At 36.0% G+C, this 13,689-nt stretch overlaps 1 pseudogene; it reads right to left on the reverse strand.

The window, feature by feature from the left end:
* Nucleotides 1-239: 239 nt before the first annotated feature.
* LOC116810892 (UV excision repair protein RAD23 homolog B-like) lies at nt 240-5,467 on the reverse strand (annotated as a pseudogene).
* Between the last annotated feature and the right edge of the window lie 8,222 nt (nt 5,468-13,689).

The raw sequence follows: 13,689 nt of genomic DNA on the forward strand, positions 1-13,689 counted from the left end.
AAAGACTGAAAATTCTACATACCAATGATTCTTTCTGAAACCAATGTTAAGTCAAAGAAATATAAAGCAGGGCATTACACAAATTTCTGAATCTAGTACACTAAAAAGAGTGAAACCTAGGGAAAGTCGCCTACTTTATAGAAGAAATAAAGATCTGCAAAAGCAGGCTGTATAATTATACTGTTTGGATGTGCAGCACCTGCTAATTGAAGCGTACATGCACTGTATTCATCCCTGCCCTATATCCTAGATCCCACCGTCCCCACCCCTAACAATCTATCATATACAAAGTATTGTGGGTAGGATCCCAAGTCTTTCCAAACAACCCACTGGATGTAGTTAGTATAATGCACTGGTGTGAAGTGTAAGATACAAAAAAGTCCCTTTCGATCTTCATTCAAGTTCTGCTATAGAAGAAAATTGGCAGCCAAACTGATTCTTCTCACAAACAAAATATGCTCATATCATAAGTCTTAAAGGAAATCTTAATGCCTTTAACCTTTCTATAGCTTCTTTATCCTAACGTTACTAGAATGTAGTTCATATGACCACTTCCAACTTTGCAATTCCTCTCCTGCCACTTCCACCTCTTCCTCCATGTTCACCAGCTTCTTGAACTAGTTCATTTACCATCTGAATAAAATGCTCCTGGTGTTGGCTAATTTGCTGCAGCAATTAAGGATTCTCTTGACCTATCTGTTATAGCAATGCTGGAAAAACAGGGAAGGATTCTATTGCGTAATTTGTCTCATCTGTCAAAACTGAGGCTGATTCTTTGAAATTTCATGGGGATGTTCCCCAGAACTTGTAGTTGTTGCTGTCATAGTTGCAGCAGCTGAAGACACTGCTGAAGACCGAGGAGTCCTAGTAGTACCTGACTGGGTGGGGAGGAGGGGGGTGCTTAATCACAGCCTGACTTTTTCTACCTCCAGGGATTCCTATTAAAAGATACTGCACTGCTCTGTCAGGATTGTTGAAAATGGCTCTCAGGGCCACAATTGCTTGCTCTTGTTTATAGCCCATTCACATGACCTCAGTTACCACATTCTCATAGGACTGACCTTTTACAAGTGTACTTGCAACTTCAAAAAGGTTTGGCAGACAAGAATCCCCTGCTCTACTCTCAGTTGATGTTGAGCTAGTAGCCACTGTTCAAATGGTACAAATAAAACAACTAACATATTTATAAACTTTCATGCAGACCTTTTCATAACCCAAAACTTGAAACAGGAAAACTTATTTAAATATTTGAATATGCTAATATTAACATGAACATATAAAAGTATAGAAATATTTGTATATAAAAAGTTTGAGTATAATCATATGGGTTTCAAACTATGTATTCTACTTAAGCTAGTATTACTACATCTATGATACAGGTGAGAGAAAATAATGCTCGGAAAAAGTTAAATATTTTGACCATAGGCACCACTCAGCCACATAGTATTAAACAAGGATTCAACACATGCTCTTTTACTCTAAATATTGGTTTAAAAAATTCTTTCTAGCTAAAATCATTATTACAGATACTTGTAGATAGTTGAAATTAGTGTTCAGCATTATACATTATAATTATTATTCAGTATTTATTTTCTTAGTAATTATGCTTTCTTAACTTTTTGACTTCCAATAAAAATTTAGAGTTACTACGAGTAAAACACGTATTTCTGAGGGATGAGCTTTCTAGCCAGAGAAAACAGCATGCACAAAGGCCCTGAAGTGGGAGAACGCTTACCTAGGTTGAGAATTATCAAGGGACTCAATGTATCTTGAATGGGGTGAGGGAGAAAGAAAATGATAGATAAGGTCAAAGATATAGTAGGAGTCCGCATCAAGAAAGACCTCCTAGACAACTATAAGGATTTTATTTTTATCCTAATTGACCTGGAGCAGAAGAGCATTTGTGGGAAGGGACCTAGATGTGTTCATTTATTTAGAGGGAGGAAGTTGGTTTATAGATGGAGGGAATAAAGGGCAGATTAGAAACCAGAACATATTAAGGTACAGATGCTTATTAAACATGCAAGTGGAGATATCTAGAAGGCAAGTGGATATAAAATCTGTAATTTAGTGGAAAGGGTTGAATGGTTGAGTTTATTGGTATAAATTTGGGATCCTCAGCACTTTGATGTTATGAAAAGTCATGGTCTTGGATAAGATTTCTAGAGGGTGTACTAGTCAGGGTTCAATAGAAGAAGCAGTTTCCCTAGAAGATAAATACGGATTTGTTATAAGATTTCAAATTATACATTTTTGGAAGCTGATTAATAAGTCACTGTAAGGTAGTTATGTTCCTGCCTAACAATACAGCTTCTTGTACAGAGGGTGGGTAGTCAGAAAAGAAGCTTACAAAACGAAAGAGAGAAAGAACAAGCTAAAACCTCCATGCATGAACAATGAATAAGAACCCAGTGAAGACAGACGAAAACCAGTATCAGCTCTTGTCGCCTCTGATTTTGGTGATGTGGGTGTCCTGCAGAAGTTGGAGCCCTTAGTCAAGGAGTTAAAGACACACGCCTGGCCCAGGAGACAGAGAAGCTGAAGGAGGTTCCTTGGAAGGTGTAGCAGTGGCAGGCCTGAAAGCTGCCACTGAAACCAACGTGTAAGCAACCAGTGTGTTTCACAAAAATGACTGTTGTTTCTTTTCTACCCTTCAATCCTCCCAAGAATTTCCTTTTTGACTCAGCCAAATCGGAAATAAACACGAAAGGGAACTCTAGGAAAGGTAGTTCGGTTTAGCCAAGTTGATACATTGCAAATTTGCTATATTGGGTGAGTATGGATGGAGAACAGATGAAGTCATAGTTCTAAATCCTGTGGCACTCAAAAATTTAGAGGTCAGGAACACGGGGGCTTCTATGAAGTGTCTTTAAAAGCAGAAGGCACAACTCTCTTAGTCCATTTTTTGCTGCTATAATAGAAAACCACAGACTGGTTAATTAATTAATAATAGCTTATTTGGCTCATGGTTCTGGAGGCAGGAAAGTTGACTTTGAGAGGCCACATCTGGTGAGAGTTTTTTTGCTGCCTCATAACATGGGGGGAGGCATCGCATGGTGAGGAGGTGCACATGTTTGACAGCAAGACAGAGAAGAAAGCTGGCTGACCTCATCATCAGGAGCCCACTCTCAAGACAATAGCATTAATCCAGTCATAAGGGCAGAGCCTTCAGGACCTAATAACCTCTTAAAGGTCCCACCTTTTAATAGGGTCATAATGGCAATTAAATTTCAACATGAGTTTAGCAGGGGACATTCAAGCCATAGTTATATCCTTCTTTATTAATTCTTCATTATTGTTGCCCACAAAAAGGATGTGATGGCTAGAGTTTGGACTATGCGATGGAGACTACCTTTTGAAGATGGATAAACTACAAGATAGAAAGTGTTCATGTCGGTAATGATCTTTACTCTGGCATACCAGCCTTGGACTTACCCCAGGACTGTGTTTACAAGAAGGACAAGTCAAATTTGTCATATTTAAATCACTGTTGTTTGGGCTTTCTACCACCTGCAACCAAACAAAATTCTAACTGATAGAGTAGATTCAGGAGAAAATGAGAGGTGAACAAATGAAGACAGAGTATAGACAGTATTTTGAAGAAATTAACTAGAAGTTGGAACCAGAAATGAATCTTTCACTGGAGGATAAGTGAGATTAGGGGGAGATTTATTTTTATGATGGGAAACTACGTTTTTTCTATGCTGTTTGGGAATTATTCAATAAAGAGGAATCATTTGATTATGTAGGAAAGATATGAAGAAGTTGTATACTGAATAAAGAAAAAAAATGAAAAATTCTAGAAGGAATATTTAACCAACTTGATTGCTTATTCAGAATGAGGAAATTTATACTTGCATGATTTTTATCAAATGTCAATGTTAATATCATTATAGTTGAAAAACTATAGGAAATAGCGCATTCTGGGAATTTAAATGAATTTCTATAAATTTTTATCCTGTCATCGGAAATAAATAATATGTCATGACTTTAATACTGTAAAGCTTACTTCATTGAAAATAACTGGCAAGGTAGACTCTTATTTAAAACTTGTATCACTCAGGAATCTTTAACTTGCTTTTCACCCTTATTTGTAAAACATATTATTGTTTCTTGCATTTTAGCCCTGCATAACTCTTATCAATTTTATTGTACAAACGTGATATACTAGTTCGCTTTTCTTACTTAGCTATTAAAATTTCATACAGTGGAGTTTTAATTGAAATTCCATTTTTATAACTTTTCTCAACAATGATTAGTGATCTACCTTGAGATCATTAAACAATGCATTGAAATTCTCCTGCAATTAATTTTAGGCATAGCTCTAGGCACATATACTAATTTCTCTTTGGAAACATAATAATTTCTTAGTCCTATATAATACAAAGTGAAATTCTAGGTTGAAAATATTTTTTCTATTTAGATCTCAAGGAAAGATGTTGTTTTATTTTGTTTTTAGTTTTTGGCAATCAAGAGGAATGAGGTTAGAGGTTAGAGCAGTTTATCTTTTTTGTTCATATTTTTGCATTATTTATTGCTTACTATAAACATGTGATCATATGAAGAGGACCTGCAGGAATTATACCATTATCTCATTGTAACAGTAACAGTAAAGATGCTTTAAGTATGAGACATGATAGTTAAAATCAGGACTGCTTTAATTTAGAGTTTTGTAAATTATAAAATTTAACTGAGTTTGCTAAATTTTAATCAACACATTTTCACAAAACATATTTGTCTATTTATCACCTTTGTTTCTGGTATATTTATGGTCATCTTTTAAACATTCTGAACCATTTATTAAGCAGTATTTCCTGAACAGAATTCTTACTGTTAACACTTAAAAATTTTCCCCCTTAACTAGCAAGACCCATTCCTGAAAACTAGCTATTTTCAGAACATAAAGTGTCACATTATCACTTAATAAAGCAAATTCGTAATTTTGTTTTAAGAAACAAATTGTGAGCACAAATAGGCTTGTAACTATATTTCCTTGACAACTGAAAACATGTAGTACCAGTCCTGGCCTCCACATGGTGCTAGTGTTATGCACTGGAACATGAGAAGCCAGAACTACCTAGCAATGCAAAATAACCACTTATACCGCCCACCAAAAATAAACCAATAATAAAACAACAGATTCAAATAAAAAGGCACTGTACCTGAAATCCTTCCTCATGTAAAATCTGGCTCATATACAATAATCATCTGGTTCGTGTACAAAATGATTTGCCAAATCATTTGTAGAAATTATAGTAAAGCTGAATAAAAGGTGGCAAAAATAATAATTTTAGATTTCTTGTTCCATCTTTGGGATCTCACCAACATCACATTCTTTTTTCCATGTATTGTCTCTTCCATGGATGGCTATTTGGAATGATATTAAGGAGAGGAAGTACTTATGGGGTGGCGGAGGCTGGGGAGAAGAGGCTTCATAGGCCTTCTGCCAGGTTTTCTCCTTGGTCATTGTGATTCCTTTGAACTACAAAATTCACTTTCAAAGCCAAAATATAATTTATTCTGAATATTCCTATTTTCAGTCATATTCTTCACAACTTTAAAGTTAATGTATGTTTCTCTTTATTTTAATGTAAAACAGGTATATTCATTGAGTTTATGTCAGTTTTCTGTGATGTGTGAAATTTTACATCTCTCTGCCAATTGTATGACAGTTGAAAATACTATAAAATATTACACAATATTTGGCCATTTTGCTCAGTTTCTTGACAACTAATGGATAATTGCATTGGTTTTATCTAAATCCTTCCTCTTCTTTTGTGATGGAATATAATTGTTTTCTTCACTTTATGCTGACAATTGAACCTTCATCCTCTATCAAGAGAATCTGAACAACTAAAGAAGTGCTCCAAATAATTAACAAGAAGAAACTGTTTGGTATCTAAGTATCTTAAGCCCTCGTAGATTGCCTTGCAAATAATACAAACTCAATAAATATTTATTGAATAAATCACTCAATACCAACTGGTTTGGTTATGGCATTAACAGGGGCAGTTGAAAAATAATGGAGATTATAGAGAATGTGAAAGAGGACTCAAGACTTGGAAAGAAAAGAGAAAAATTAAAAATGTATTACCTGAATTATGATTTACATTCCTCCCTCCCTTCCTTCTTTCTCCTCTTTTTTTCTCCCTCCATCCCTTATTTTTTTTTTCAAGTATACAACTCAGAAACTGCTCGTCAAACAATTAGATCACTTATTGCCAGGAAGAAAAGAAAATATGGGCAGTATTAAAGTCTAGAATAAGATGAAAGAAATCAGTGGATAACTTCTTTACTGAAGTTTATGGCATTTATTATTGGTTTCATAGTGAGTCAATTTCTTAAGTGGACAGAGTATAAAATGTTGTCTTTAGTTTAGGTACATTAGTGGTAACATTGTTTGAAAATGTTGGAATCTTTTGGACAAAATAATCTAAACATCGGTAACTATGTGTAAATGATTTACTACCCTTAAATCCTTTCTTGGAAACTTCCTTCTTCTTTTGTGACCATAACCAGAAATATGTGTCTTTCTCTCTGTGCATTTCTTTACATATTTATGTATATATATTTCCAGAAATAAGAATAACCATTATTATCTGAAAATTTTTCTTAAAACATTTTTTAGTTCCCTTAGGAATTTGTTCTTCAATAATTTTGCCTACGTTATTTAGCCATCCTCTTATTCATGTTTGCCAAGCCTAAAAGACTAGCCAAAACCCAACAGCCTACAAGGGTTGGTATTCAATTAACTAACCAAATCACTAATATGTGTGCAGCTGGAAATCACAGAAAGTATGTTCTGCCATTTGACACAACCTGGAATATAGGACTTTATTTGCTGAGTTCAACCACAGACACTGATTGTTGAAGCACCAACTGCTTTGAAAGGTTTTTATTTTAAAACTATATATAGTTCATTATTAACATTTATTAAAGATAGCTTCCTGCTAGTATAGTATTTGGAGAACTATTATGAAGTCTTTCCTAAATCATATCCTCTTAAAAAATTGGAATGTTTGGAACATGGACCCTGGTGTCTGGGTTTAAAATGGCGATTATGCTGCTTACTGGTGTTTCTCTTCAGGCAAGTTACTAAGCAGTTAACCAACTAAGTAAGTTACTGAGATCTGTGTCCTACATTCTGTTTTGTGTAAGTGACAATAAAAATGGTACCTATTGCATCGCGTGATTTTCTAGTTTTAATTGGATTTTATATGAATATGCCTTGCATGCTGCCTAGCATATAGAAAACAAAAAGTTAACAGTAATCATTATTTTTATTCATTTTAAAGTGGAATCAGTTTGGAGTATAGTGCTAGATGTTGAGAGTAACAGTAACATATTATAACCAATTCACCACTGGTGCCACCAATAACTCACAAATATGTATAACAAAAAACACAGAAACCCATCAATTATAACATATTATAGAAGTTTTTTTTTAGAATGTTAGATTTTTTAAAGCAACTGATTGGAGTTCTGTCTCTTTAAGGAATTCTCTATAACCTATAAGGAAGAGTATAGGAAAACCTCTCAGGGCTTGTATATTATAGAATTTTCAGAATTAATCATTTCATTTTGCCATGAAAAGGCATGCAAATCATGACTGCTCTTTGATTAAAGTTCATTAAAGCTTATATTGGCTCCAAATGCCTCTCCTGCTTTTCTTTATTATTAAAGACCTAAAATAAAATGAGAATAAATCTAGTATAGGTTGGAAACAAAGAATTTTAAAATTTTATGAGAGCAATTTCATTAAAATTTTATGAGTCTTTTTTGCTTTTTAGAATAGCTGGTCAAAAATGGAAAAATACTAGGCCAACTTATTGGATTGTCAGCCATCCAAATGATAACATCAAAATAACATTAGCCAAACCTCTTTCAGGCAGGTGAATGATTGGATCTTATATGGTACTAATTGATGGAATGCCATTCTCCAGGACTACCCTTAGCAGCATACAAATCAGGAGTAATGTAGTTATCTGTCCTTATCTGCCTGAATCACTGAATGTGGGAAACAGTCAATCCAGACTCTAGATCCTTTACAAATTCCGTGATATAAGGCATCTGAATAGAATGACCAATAAAAGCATTAGCAGTCCTGACTTGTAAAACCCAGAAGCAGCAATGGTGGCAGCAGCAGCAACAGCAGGTCTTATTGGTGGGACATTTGAGGTGCTCCAGACGGGAGGTCATTGGGATAGCAGGGCTAGCAGGAATAGAAGAGGGATTAGTGAAGCTGAAATGCCATAACTACCATAGAGAAGTTATGTTATCTAAGTATTTTAAGCCCTTATAGATTTATAAAATTTATGTATTTCTGTCTTTAGTTATAAAAAGGATAATTATCATTGCTATTTTGATACTTTGGTTTTTTTAAATGTTTTTAATCATAATGTTCTTCAGATGTAGTACTATGTAATGTTGTCCACCTATAAATAACGTATATGTCATCATTTTTGTGTAAATGTTCAACTGGAAAAGCTAAAGGCATATTCCACCCCATTCTACAAGGGGCACAGGGAATTACTTTACCTCTTACCTGGCCCTCAAGTATCCACATCTCTCCCTGTCTGTATTAGTAACTTCTGCTGAAGTAAGTTTTAGTGGCACATAGAATGGAATACACCGTAATACACCATCAGCAACTTGTTAATGCTGTAAGTTTGTCCAAAAGCATGTTCCCTGAAGCACAGTAGGTACAGTGTGTGCATTTAGTCAGGAGAGGCTATGCTCTGCTGTGGTAACAAATAAACTAAGTAGCTTAACATGACATGTTTCCTCCCATTCATACAAAGTCTCTTGTGGGTCTGAGTAACTTTCTAGGGTAGCTGTCGCCAGTGGTGATTCAGTAATGTAAGACGATTCAGTTTCATCATGCCACCATTTCAAGGTAAGTTCTCCTCTTTTGCCACAGAAAGGGCTTCAGAAAGACCAAATGATTTTTTTTTATTACTATAAGTTTTAGGGTACATGTGCACAATGTGCAGGTTTGTTACATATGTATCCACGTGCCATGTTGGTGTGCTGCACCCATTAACTCGTCATTTAGCATTAGGTATATCTCCTAATGCTGTCCCTCCCCCCTCCCCCCACCCCACAACAGTCCCCGGAGTGTGATGTTCCCCTTCCTGTGTCCATGTGTTCTCATTGTTCAGTTCCCACCTATGAGTGAGAAAACATGTGGTGTTTGGTTTTTTGTCCTTGCAATAGTTTACTGCGAATGACGGTTTCCAGTTTCATCCATGTCCCTACAAAGGACGTGAACTCATCATTTTTTATGGCTGCATAGTATTCCATGGTGTATATGTGCCACATTTTCTTAATCCAGTCTATCGTTGTTGGACATTTGGGTTGGTTCCAAGTCTTTGCTATTGTGAATAGTGCCACAATAAACATACGTGTGCATGTGTCTTTATAGCAGCATGATTTATAATCCTTTGGGTATACAACCAGTAATGGGATGGCTGGATCAAATGGTATTTCTAGTTCTAGATCCCTGAGGAATGGCCACACTGACTTCCACAACGGTTGAACTAGTTTAAAGTCCCACCAACAGTAAAAGTGTTCCTATTTCTCCACATCCTCTCCAACACCTGTTGTTTCCTGACTTTTGAATGATGGCCATTCTAACTGGTGTGAGATGGTATCTCATTGTGGTTTTGATTTGCATTTCTCTGATGGCCAGTGATGATGAGCATTTTTGCATGTGTTTTTTGGCTGCATAAATGTCTTCTTTTGAGAAGTGTCTGTTCATGTTCTTCGCCCACTTTTTGATGGGATTTTTTTTTCTTGTAAATTTGTTTGAGTTCATTGTAGATTCTGGATATTAGCCCTTTGTCAGATGAGTAGGTTGCAAAAATTTTCTCCCATTTTGTAGGTTTCCTGTTCACTCTGATGGTAGTTTCTTTTGCTGTGCAGAAGCTCTTTAATTAGATCCCATTTGTCAATCTTGGCTTTTGTTGCCATTGCTTTTGATGTTTTAGACATGAGGTCCTTGCCCAAGCCTATGTCCTGAATGGTATTGCCCAGGTTTTCTTCTAGGGTTTTTATGGTTTTAGGTCTAACATGTAAGTCTTTAATCCATCTTGAGTTAATTTTTGTATAAGGTGTAAGGAAGGGATCCAGTTTCAGCTTACATATGGCTAGCCAGTTTTCCCAGCACCATTTATTAAATAGGGAATCCTTTCCCCATTGCTTGTTTTTGTCAGGTTTGTCAAAGATCAGATAGTTGTAGATATGTGGCATTATTTCTGAGGGCTCTGTTCTGTTCCATTGATCTATGTCTCTGTTGTGTTATCAGTACCATGCTGTTTTGGTTACTGTAGCCTTGTAGTATAGTTTGAACTCAGGTAGCATGATGCCTCCAGCTTTGTTCTTTTGGCTTAGGATTGACTTGGTGATGAGAGTTTTTTTTGTTTTTTTTTTTTTTTGAGACAGACTCTCACTCTGTCACCCAGGCTGGAGTGCAGTGGCGCAATCTATCTTGGCTCACTGCAAGCTCCGCCTCCTGGGTTCACGCCATTCTCCTGCCTCAGCCTCTCCAAGTAGCTGGGACTACAGGCGCCCGCCACCACGCCTGGCTAATTTTTTTGTATTTTTAGTAGAGACGGGGTTTCACCGTGGTCTCGATCTCGTGACCTCGTGGTCCACCGGCCTCGGCCTCCCAAAGTGCTGGGATTACAAGCGTGAGCCACCGCGCCCGGCCTTCTTTTTTGGTTCCCTATGAACTTTAGTTTTTTCCAATTCTGTGAGGAAAGTCATTGGTAGCTTGATGGGGATGGCATTGAATCTATAAATTACCTTGGGCAGCATGGCCATTTTCACGATATTGATTCTTCCAACCCATGAGCATGGAATGTTCTTCCATTTGTTTGTAACCTCTTTTATTTCATTGAGCAGTGGTTTGTAGTTCTCCTTGAAGAGGTCCTTCACGTCCCTTGTAAGTTGGATTCCTAGGTATTTTATTCTCTTTGAAGCAATTGTGAATGGGAGTTCACTCATGATTTGGCTGTTTGTCTGTTATTGGGGTACAAGAATGCTTGTGATTTTTGTACATTGATTTTGTATCCTGAGACTTTGCTGAAGTTGCTTATCAGCTTGAGGAGATTTTGGGCTGAGACAATGGGGTTTTCTAGATATACAATCATGTCATCTGCAAACAGGGACAGTTTGACTTCCTCTTTTCCTAATTGAATACCCTTTATTTCCTTCTCCTGCCTGATTGCGCTGGCCAGAACTTCCAGCACTATGTTGAATAGGAGTGGTGAGAGAGGGCATCCCTGTCTTGTGCCAGTTTTCAAAGGTAATGCTTCCAGTTTTTGCCCATTCAGTATGATATTGGCTGTGGGTTTGTCATAGATAGCTCTTATTATTTTGAGATACATCCCATCAATACCTAATTTATTGAGAGTTTTTAGCATGAAGAAAGACCAAATGATTTCTTAGGAATATTTCACTGCCTCAGCCCAGATGTGATACATATCACTTCTGCTCATATTTCTTTGGCTAGAATTAGTCAAGTGAATTCACATGACTGCCAAGGAGCTGGAAAGTATATTCTCCCATATACCCAGGAATGAATATTGATGATATGATATTGAAGGAATGTTGATGAGTACTGTCTCCCACAGTATGCAAGATAATTTTAAGTCATGTAGAAACAAACCTTTACAACTGTTTGGTTTTTGCATGTATTTGAAAAATACAAGCAGGACATCAAGCCTATGAGGTAATGGTTTCATTTTATATTAATTTCAGTTTAATTGCAGATACTATGTGTTATATTAAAAATGGTGAATGTGGTAAACAGATGCCCAATGTTTTGGTAACACTGCCCTAAAGGAACATCTGTCAAACACAAATCTTAGAATGTAAAATTTCAGGCAAACTGGGAACATGAGGTGGGGCATAGCAATCTGTTCTTTAACAAGTACCTGAGGTTGATTCAGCAGCAGATAGTATGGGATTGCCTCCTAGGAGTGCTTGTTCTAGAAGCTAGTTGATTTTCTGCTGTTGTTGAAATTGGAGAACCAGTGATGGAACCCATCATGGGGGAGACTGCAGCTCCTGATGAGTACCCAATTTTCTTTTTTTTATTTTTCTCTTTTTTCTACCAGACTGAGATTGCTCTTCATACAATGATGTAAGACTAGCAAGAATGAGAGATTTTGGAATAAAACCCTTGACCTGGCAATCAAGTCCTTTCTAATTGGCATTTATCTTCTCCCCTGGTTTTCCTGGTTGTCTGATATTGTTCAAACTGCTAGCCTGGATCCTCTCAAATCAAATACAGTAACATCACCCGATATTGTTGGTAACTCCAAAGTTTTTCAGTCCACTAAAGCTCTTCCCTCACTGTTGGTGGTAAGTCAGTTGTTGTTATTGTTTTTAATTTTCTATTTCCATGTTTCCCAAGAGTATCTAGAACTGGCTACCAAGGGTTCAGATTTTGATGTTGTGATTTGTCTATAGTATTATTGATTTGTGTGTAATTATTAATAGAATCCTCTTTTATTCTCAAAAAATGTCTTGTTTAGATTATGAGCTATTTGATGACTCTGCTTCTGAGGATTCTTCTTGTTTTATTTTATGATGTAAGTGACTGATTTTGTCCCAAAGACTCTATTCCACTGCTAATGCCACATGGGGGAAACTGAGGCTATAGATAGTTTTCTTAATAGTAATTTTTTGGCATCATCTGTATATTTTCTATAGGATAAAGATAAAGGTAAAAGGACATAAAGAGGAGTTAAAAGAAATAAGTAAGGACATTGACAACTGGCAGATAAGCCAAAGCACATTTTGAGGAATCTAAAGAACCCATTATTCTGGCATTTACTTCTAAATTGCTCCAACTTAATCTGAAGGATGAGATGTGAAACCAAAGACAAATCTTGGCATTCATAACATATATTCTCTTGTCAACATTTTAGAGGTGCATATTTTGATTGTAATGTCTCACATTGTCTCAATTCTATAGTAGAGTTAGGACAGGCACTATGCAATCTTAAGTAGAATTTCAGTTATGTGAGAGTACCCATGAATTTGCAATAAAAGATATAGGCACCACATTTACTTTTCCTATAATCCCACTATTAGATAACACATGTAAGAGCTGCTATTTATTTTGTCATTTGTTTCCATCCTAGAAGAAAGCAAAAGAGAATTTTGAAGGTACAATGTATCACATTTAGAGCAGCCTTTAGGTCTGTAGCTCATCAGACTGGCTTTTAAAATATTTCCAGCATTCCAGGTTAAAAGTCTCTAAATACTTCATGTTGTTTTACTGTTAAATAATGTTTAGAGTTTGCTATCTTTTGTAGACCTTCGAAATCTAATTATTTATAATATCAAGTGACATTTACATTTTGCTAAATATACTCTGCTTGTACAGGAACATCTCATGATTAGAAAAATGGGTAGAGAATGCCTGGCTCTACATATGTTTCTATATAATGCAAAAATATCAGGGTGACTTATGTTATCTTTTTGTTATAGTTTCATGATTTTAAAACATAATTCTCAAAAAGTTTTTAACTATTAGCATTTAAAATACAGAATAAGAAAAAGTTATCATAGTTGAGATCAGTGTTTACCATTTAACTCTCCACTATCGAATCAAATATCTATTCAAGTTTATTGGTATCTTAACATAATACCATTCATTTCCATGCCAACAGCTCC

The sequence above is a fragment of the Hylobates moloch genome, unplaced genomic scaffold, assembly GCF_009828535.3.
Source record: "Hylobates moloch isolate HMO894 unplaced genomic scaffold, HMol_V3 SCAFFOLD_1, whole genome shotgun sequence".
NCBI lineage: Eukaryota > Metazoa > Chordata > Mammalia > Primates > Hylobatidae > Hylobates > Hylobates moloch.